At 52.3% G+C, this 7832-nt stretch overlaps 4 non-coding genes across 4 annotated transcripts; 2 read left to right on the top strand and 2 right to left on the bottom strand.

Annotated features, from left to right (window-relative positions):
- Positions 1–726: 726 nt before the first annotated feature.
- On the top strand, positions 727–809 carry Trnal-uaa. Its single transcript has one exon. It is a non-coding gene; the product is annotated as a tRNA-Leu (tRNA).
- Positions 810–2836: 2027 nt separating this feature from the next.
- Trnak-uuu lies at positions 2837–2909 on the top strand. Its single transcript has one exon. It is a non-coding gene; the product is annotated as a tRNA-Lys (tRNA).
- Positions 2910–3618: 709 nt separating this feature from the next.
- On the bottom strand, positions 3619–3691 carry Trnaf-gaa. The gene has a single exon. It is a non-coding gene; the product is annotated as a tRNA-Phe (tRNA).
- Positions 3692–5362: 1671 nt separating this feature from the next.
- On the bottom strand, positions 5363–5435 carry Trnak-uuu. The gene has a single exon. It is a non-coding gene; the product is annotated as a tRNA-Lys (tRNA).
- Positions 5436–7832: the final 2397 nt, after the last annotated feature.

Raw genomic sequence — 7832 nt, 5'->3', positions numbered from 1 at the left:
TAGTTAGCTTAATGAATGAATGAATTAAAATCCCTTTTCAGGGAGCCCTGCCGGGAGCAAGCCGACGCCTCGAAGGGGCAGGGGTGGGATCCACTTTCCCGCGCCTCCGGGCCGTGGCGCCGCGTCGGGGCTGAGCTGCTGGGGGGGGGGGGTCGCGCTTTCTGAGGGTCCCCCCACCCCGCGTCCTGCTTTTATAACTGACATCAAGAACGGAGACCGTCAGATCTGGTGGAAACGTTCATTGCTGGAATAAAGCGTTTAGTGCTGCACACTTTCTGTCTGTCTGTGGGTAGGTACTGTTACTGCTGCTGCTGTTGTTTAGTTACCATTCCCCCTGTCAGGTTATGAGTGCGAAGCTTCTCGTCAACCCTTCCTTCCGCCTCCCTGCCCGGCCCCCCTGACACCCCCCGCCCCCCCGCAGTCCGTCCGCCCGTGTGCAAAGGCCCTGAGCCCGGTGCCCCCCCCGCCTGTGTGCAAAGGCCCTGAGCCCGGTGCCCCCCCCGCCCGTGTGCAAAGGCCCTGAGCCCGATGCCCCCGCCGTGTTCATAGGCCCTGAGCCCGGTGTCCCCCCCCCCCCGCCCGTGTGCAAAGGCCCTGAGCCCGGTGTCGTCCCCCCCCTCACCGCACGCAGCTGCGTTTCAGATCCGGCCTTCTTCCCTGGGAACTTTCCAGTTGCCGCTTCGGCGTTGCCCGGGTTACCTGACAGCAGCGCTCTGCCCGCCGCTCACCAGAATGGCCGAGTGGTTAAGGCGTTGGACTTAAGATCCAATGGATTCATATCCGCGTGGGTTCGAACCCCACTTCTGGTAGACGCGCCCTCGCTTTTTCTCACTTCCTGTTCCTTTTGCCGACCCGGAGGCGTTCAAACCACAGCCAGGAAAGTGGCTGGGGGCTTTCGGCCTGAGCATGTCCGTCTATTCCCGAGCCCGCTTTCAGCATTGATGGTGAACGTGGGGCCTGCCATGACTGCACACTGGCATTTGGGGCAGGGAGCAAGGCGGGGGCTGCTGTGAAAATGTTCACTCTGCACCAGCGGTTATCTCTTTAATCCTGCTACAGACCACATACTCTTAAAGGCAGGCAGGTTGGGGGGGTAGGGGGGGCTAAAGCAAAACATAAATCAACAGAAAAGGAAAAAACAGAAAAACAGGAAGAGAGAAACAAGAGAATTTCGGAAAGAAAGAAAATAAGCACCAGGGAGGACACTTGTGGCTCCGGCCTGTAATCCCAGCTACTTCAAGAAACTGAGGCTGGAAAGAAGTGTATGCCTTTAACTTCTCTCTGCCTCCCGAATGTTCTCATCTGAAAAGCCAACTAAGAGATTTCGAGAACATGGAATCATTTAACAGATCACGGTTTTTTTTTTCCATACTTGAAGAGAGGAATGGGAGAATGATGGGAAAGAGGGTGGCATTGATCAAGATGTCACGATAAGCAAGATGATCAGGTAATATGTGCTGGTCTTTTAAATGTCAATAGTACAGATTGATGGTCATAAAGGAAACACCAAGAGCCCAGTTGCCACTCTCTGAAAGGTGGCTAATTCTCCACCTTAGAGATTTCCACTGGTTCACAACAACATATATACAATTGCACAGATCTACATATATCCTTTATTTTTCCTCTTTTTAAAGGAGTCTGTATTAGCACACATCCGTTGTACAGGGAGGGAGAGTCACTATGACCCTACAGAGAAAACCCATGAACCTTCTAGCTCTCTTCCTTACCCCTCACCCCTTCTTTAAAAAAAAGTTCTTTGCCCGACTTATGTAACTGTAATCCCTCTGTATATCACCTTTATAATAACAGTGGGAAAAAATTAAAGAACTTCAATCCAGTGGAAAAATTAAAATAAGTGGATAATCCAATTTTGTCTATTTTCCCACATGCATTGAAGCGCTTTAACCATCTTCACCCTTCACCCCTCCCTCTCCCTCCTGAACCACTGAGACCCCTCCCCAGCACAGTTTTCCCCACCTGTCATCATTTGTTTTTATGTAAGTGGACACTAAGTATGTCAAGACAGTTCGCCCCTGTTTCATTTTTCAGGGGCCCAGATGAGATTTTCGTCACCCCTTAATTTTCTTTTACAAGCTTTATTCCACACATTCTCTTTGGCACACTGTGGTCTTTCTATTTGCCATAACCTTACTATCTTGCCACAACTGATTCTTTCTTCTTTTTTTTTAAATCTTCGCCCACCATTCTTATTTATTTTTGCATAAAAGAATCTTTAAAAAAAATGTCCTCACATAGGATCCCAAATCTCTCTTCAAGGGACTTCGTATTAGGAGGCCACGTGATAAATGATTAACTGACCCATTGGATTCCCGGGGGAGACTGCTCCCCAGGTAACCGTCACCCCATGAGATCAAATCCAGCCCTTACCCGAGTGATCGGAATCTGGATTCCACTTGGGCGGTAGGGTGGGGGTGTGAAGATGTTCAGGTTCCGCCTCTCCCCCGCCCCAGGGGGTTTCCTTGCGACATTTCCACTCATGTATGCGATGTACCCCTCTATCTATCCTTCTCCCTTACCCCCCGCCGCCCCCCAACTCCCACCGGCGTTACTCGTCTATGCTGACACAGGCGAGCTCTCCACTTGGACCACCAGATCCTGAATCTGGTCTGCCCGGAGAGCCTAACTCTGGGCATCGCCTCATGGGGAGAAGAAGAAATGAATTAGTTAGCTTAATGAATGAATGAATTAAAATCCCTTTTCAGGGAGCCCTGCCGGGAGCAAGCCGACGCCTCGAAGGGGCAGGGGTGGGATCCACTGGTGAAAGAACGCGAGCCTGTTCCACCGTGGATCATCGAGGAGAGCGCGAACCCTGGGAGCCCGGATAGCTCAGTCGGTAGAGCATCAGACTTTTAATCTGAGGGTCCAGGGTTCAAGTCCCTGTTCGGGCGGAAGCTTATTTTAAGCCTTGTGTGTCCGGGGTTCTGCTAAGCCGCAGCAAAACTCCAGAAGGAAACCACGCTAAAGCAGATTTCCACTGTTGCCTTTTCTTCAAGGATTTTCCCCAAAACGAACCTGAACCTCAAGAAAGTCGTAAAGCCACAGATCTGGCCCCCGTCTCGCCGCCATCAGAACCACAGCAGGAACGGTGGTCTCGAGACGGCCGAGCCAGGCGGGACTGCGCCCCGCCCTGAGTCTGGGCCGAGCCAGGCGAGACCGCGCCCTGGGCCAGGCGGGACTGCGCCCTGAGTCTGGGCCGAGCCAGGCGGGACTGCGCCCTGAGTCTGGGCCGAGCCAGGCGGGACTGCGCCCTGGCGGGACTGCGCCCTAGGTGGGCGCCCTGGGCGGAGCGCGAGGCGAGGCGAAGGCGAGGAATCCGCCTCGGGCTCGCGATCGCCCTCGGCCGCGCTGCTCCTGCGCCGGGCAGCCCGGACCCGGGGTCCTGCGGTGAGAAGCACAGGTTGAAGAGTCTCCTTAGGAGACAATCTGCAGCCCCCGCGAGGTGACCGGAGGCCCCGCAGCCTGCGCACTGCTGCGTCTCTTTGTGCGCAGAGGTGATGGTAATCCTAGGATGTAGGAGGGGTTGAACTCTGGATGCTCTTTCCGAGGGAGTGGAGTGTGTAAGAAAACGTCCAGCATCTCCAGCACGAATAAAACCACTGCCGAAACCCGGGATCGAACCAGGGACCTTTAGATCTTCAGTCTAACGCTCTCCCAACTGAGCTATTTCGGCGAGAACGAAAAGCTTTCTTTCTCTGCTAATGGGAAATTTAAAAGTGAAAGAAGGAAAAAGGCGTCCCTTTATCTCCAACCTTTTAATTTTCAGTCCTATTACCTCATTCGGTTCAGTGGGTTTCAGAATAAGGAGCAGTTGTCCCTGTCACGTAGGGACCATTTTCTTCCTTGCTGCTCTGCCTTGTCTCCGGTGACCTTTCAATGTCTTCCTGGTCACTTTTCCTCCTTCTACCGGTGGCCCCAATAAGAATGAAAATAGCTACGACTGTGCCTGTCCGGCCTCAGAGGCTCTGGGTTCGTTTTCATTTAATCAATAAATAAAACTAGCACCGCGTGGGTTACACAAAGCACCTGATTCCCCCTCAGTCCCCCAGGACTGAGCCAAATCTGTCTCCTCTGAAGCCCCCCTCCCCCACCCCACCCCTTTTTTGTTTTTGGAAATTAGGATGGAGACAGACTCCAGTTTTCAGTCTGCCAACCCCCACCAAAGGGAGCCAAGGATGGCTGAGAGGAGGGTTTCCACCCCTGGTCTGGGACTGCCAGAAGAATGGGTGGGGGGCAGAGACTCCACCTTCCAAAGGGGCCAAAACTTAACTTGATTGATCACTTCCGGGGAGCTGGGGAGGAAAAGTTTGGAAGATTCTCCTTTGCCACAGCTGCTTGTCTTACCTGTTTCTTCTGCAATGTCTCTGAGCCCCATCATTCAGCACCCTAGGAAAAAAAGAAGGCCATCTCGATCAATCACTCTCCCCCCTTCTTTGAATCACTGACTTATATTTTATGATGCTGGGCATCGATTTCTTTGAAATGACTCTTTCTCTGTTTCTATGCGAATCTCTTATTGGGCTAGCCAGAAATCTCTTTAATTCTAAGAATGGCGACGACGTCTGACTTACTGGCTTTTAAGCAAAGACTCTTCTTAGTGGTTTGTGTTATCTCGTTTAGTTATCACAGGTTTAGGAGATGGAAACTGTGGCCACGGCCTTCATCATCATCATCATCCTTTCTCCTGAGGAGGCTGAGCTTTAATGCGGAGGAAGAGATTCACTTTCTAGAGGTGTGTGTGCGGTGTGCATGTGCGGTGTGCGTGTGTGTGCGGTGTGCGTGTGTGCGCGCGTGCCAGTCCTGGGGTTTGAATTCTGTTGTTTATGGCTAGAGCATTACCACTTAAGCTGCAGCTCCACTTCAGGTGGGTTTGAACCTCTCCTTAGATCTCAGTTTCCTGAGTGGCTGTGCTGCTGCTGCTGATGATGATGATTGATGATGACAATGATGATGATGATGATGATGATGATGATTTGCTCCCTCCAGCAGTCCAGCAGCTACCGTAAGGCCTCAACCCCGAGCGGAGTCCCTGTCGAGCGCGGGGGGATCTGATCTCCCTGGAGGAACTCGTTCTTTCCCAGGGTCGGGGGGAGGCGAGGGTCCAGGCCGCATTCGCAGGCACCTAACCCCGAGCCAGCAGCACCGCGGAGGGGGAGGAGACAGGGGCTGCGATGGCTGGATCTTGTTGAAACCTCGGTTCCCCACCGGGAAACAGCGGCTGATCAAATACGGAGGTGCACATTGTGCACGGGGTTTTAGTACGGTTTTCTCTGCACAGCCACGGGGGGTCTTAACACCCTTAAATGTAGTTCTCATGAGGCATGGCGGGGAGAAAAAAAGCTTCCGCCCGAACAGGGACTTGAACCCTGGACCCTCAGATTAAAAGTCTGATGCTCTACCGACTGAGCTATCCGGGCTCACGCTGCGCAGCCTCCCTTTGGTCACAGAAGACCGTTCCGCGTTCCGCGGCAGCCTCCGCCGGTGACGTCAGCCCGCCTGAGGGCTGCGATTCGCTGACGTTCCAACGCCCGCAGGCCCGCGGGCGCGGGGAGAGGGCGAAGTGGAGCAGGGTGGGGGTCGGGGTCGCGCCCGCGCGAGGCAGATTCTCTGCAAAGAGAGGATCGGAAGCGATGGGCGGCCCTGGCAAGCCTGCCGGGGTCTTCACAGCACGGGCACCACGAGGGCACCGCGCGTGCCACGCGGACACCGCGCGCCGCCCCCCTCCAGCCGCTTCTGCGCGTGCGCAGCGCCAGCCGCGGCCCCACTCCCCTCCCCACCCCGACCCCCGACCCCCAGGGTCTCCCCACCCTTCACCTCCACGCGACCCTCCACGTTCCCTGGGCAGATCTATGTGTGGGGACATGGCCGGGAAAAGAGGAGATGGTGGCTTCCGGCTCCAGTTGATAAAGTCTCTCTAACACAAAGGAGAAGGGAGTTTGTGAAGTGACAAGACAAAGGGAAAGAACCGTGGGCCTCTGCTCGGAAGTAACCACAAGGGAGCATATCAATAGCGGATGAAGGTAGTCAGGAAGTGTGTGGTCTGGAGGTAACATCATCTGGAGATGGTGCCCTCTCCACAGTTGATAGGTAAGGGTGATTCCCCTTTGTCCTTCCTGCTAGAGGAGAGAGAAGGGACACCTGTGCACAGGTGGTCAGCCCACGGGGGGCCGGGAGGGGGGGGAGGTAGAACGCGTTTGTATCTGCTTCCTAATTGTCTTCACCTGTGAAGGCCACAGTGAGGTGTGGGGGTGCGATCTCCTCTGCCACCTTTCCACACCTTGGGAGGGTGACGTTTACTGGGCATTCTCTCTGGGGAGCCTCCTGTGTGTCCAGCAAGCAGAGTGGCCCCTGAGTGGGCGAGGGAGGCATTATGGACACATCAAGGAAGTCTATATCTCGCCAGGATGCCTTCACAGGTGAGCTGCAGGGGGCGGGAATGGAATGCAGGAAGTTGACTCAGCCTTACATACACTGTCTTCTCTGAGCTTGTTCAGATTCCAAGTGCTACACAAAAATGTCTCCCCTATCATCTTTAGATTTAAAAAAATGGACAGGCTTTGTCCTGCAAGGAGGAGCCCGGGGGAGTATCAAGCATTTCCTAGGAATTTGAATCTCACCTGTATTATCCATCTCTGCCTTCCCCCTTACCTGTGAGGAAGGTAACACTTGTACACATGCTGTCAGGTTTCTCCAGAGCCACAGAACATAGACAAAAATACAGGTAGATCTTGGAAGTGCTGCAGGTGCATGTATAGAAACAGAACGATACAGCCTACTGAAAAGCATTTTAAAAGGGTGGAAGGGATGAGAGAATAAAAGAGGGACAGAGTGAGATCAAAGTATATTATACTTATAGGTGGAAATATCACAATGGAAGCCCTCTATACAATTGATATAGTCTAATTTTAAAAAAAAGGAGAGGGAAAGAAGCAGAGATGAAAATAGGAGTAAAGATCGTGTTAAGAACTTGGCTCAAACAATTGTGGAGGATGTTAAGCTCAAAACCTGCAAGGCAGGTTGACGGTCAGAAAATTCAGGTAAGAGTTGACTTTGCAGTTTTTACTCAACACAGCCCTAACCAGGAAACTCTCAGACAGGTGTCTGCGTTAAAGTCATGATTCCTTCCTGATCAGAAAGCCATCTTTGCTCTTAAGGGCTTCAAGTGACTGCCTGGGACACAACCACATTCTAGATGGTAACTGGCTTGACTCAAAACCTACTGATGTAATAAGAATGATGACTAAAAGAAAATGACCTACCTTGACAATCAGATCTAGAACAGTATTTAACCAAACCATGAGACACCATAACCTGGCCAAGTCAACACATAAAATTACTCATCCTACATGCAGACGCACAGCATATATTGTGTGTAGGAACTACCGGGTTTATTAGCCCACCACTTGGGGTTCCTTCCTTTTGATTTCACAGCAGTTTTTTTTTTTAGTACCTTACCAACACACACACACACACACACACACACACACACACACACACCCCTTTCTACTAACAACCCAGTGTCTTCAGTGGATGGAAGCAGGCAACCTGGAAGACTAAAAAAGAGAAGTATACATAGGTCTGCAGAACATATGTCTGCATTTTGCCTTTTACCACACTTAGAATATGACAACCGAACTTCACTGGAGTGGAATGTGTGTGTGTGTGTGTGGTGATAATATGATTTCACATTGTATTCCCTCAAGTGTAGGTCTGCTTGGTTATTATTCAGTTAGGATCCAGTCCAAAGCCTCTAGACGCTCTGGTCTCTACCCGGATCAAGATCGAGTGGGACCGGGTGGGGACGGGGGGGGGGG

This window comes from Dipodomys ordii, unplaced genomic scaffold (genome assembly GCF_000151885.1).
Source record: "Dipodomys ordii isolate 6190 unplaced genomic scaffold, Dord_2.0 Scaffold117, whole genome shotgun sequence".
In the NCBI taxonomy this organism is placed as follows: Eukaryota; Metazoa; Chordata; class Mammalia; order Rodentia; family Heteromyidae; genus Dipodomys; species Dipodomys ordii.
Note: the sequence above shows the minus strand (reverse complement) of the source record. Positions and strands in the feature narration are given on the sequence as shown.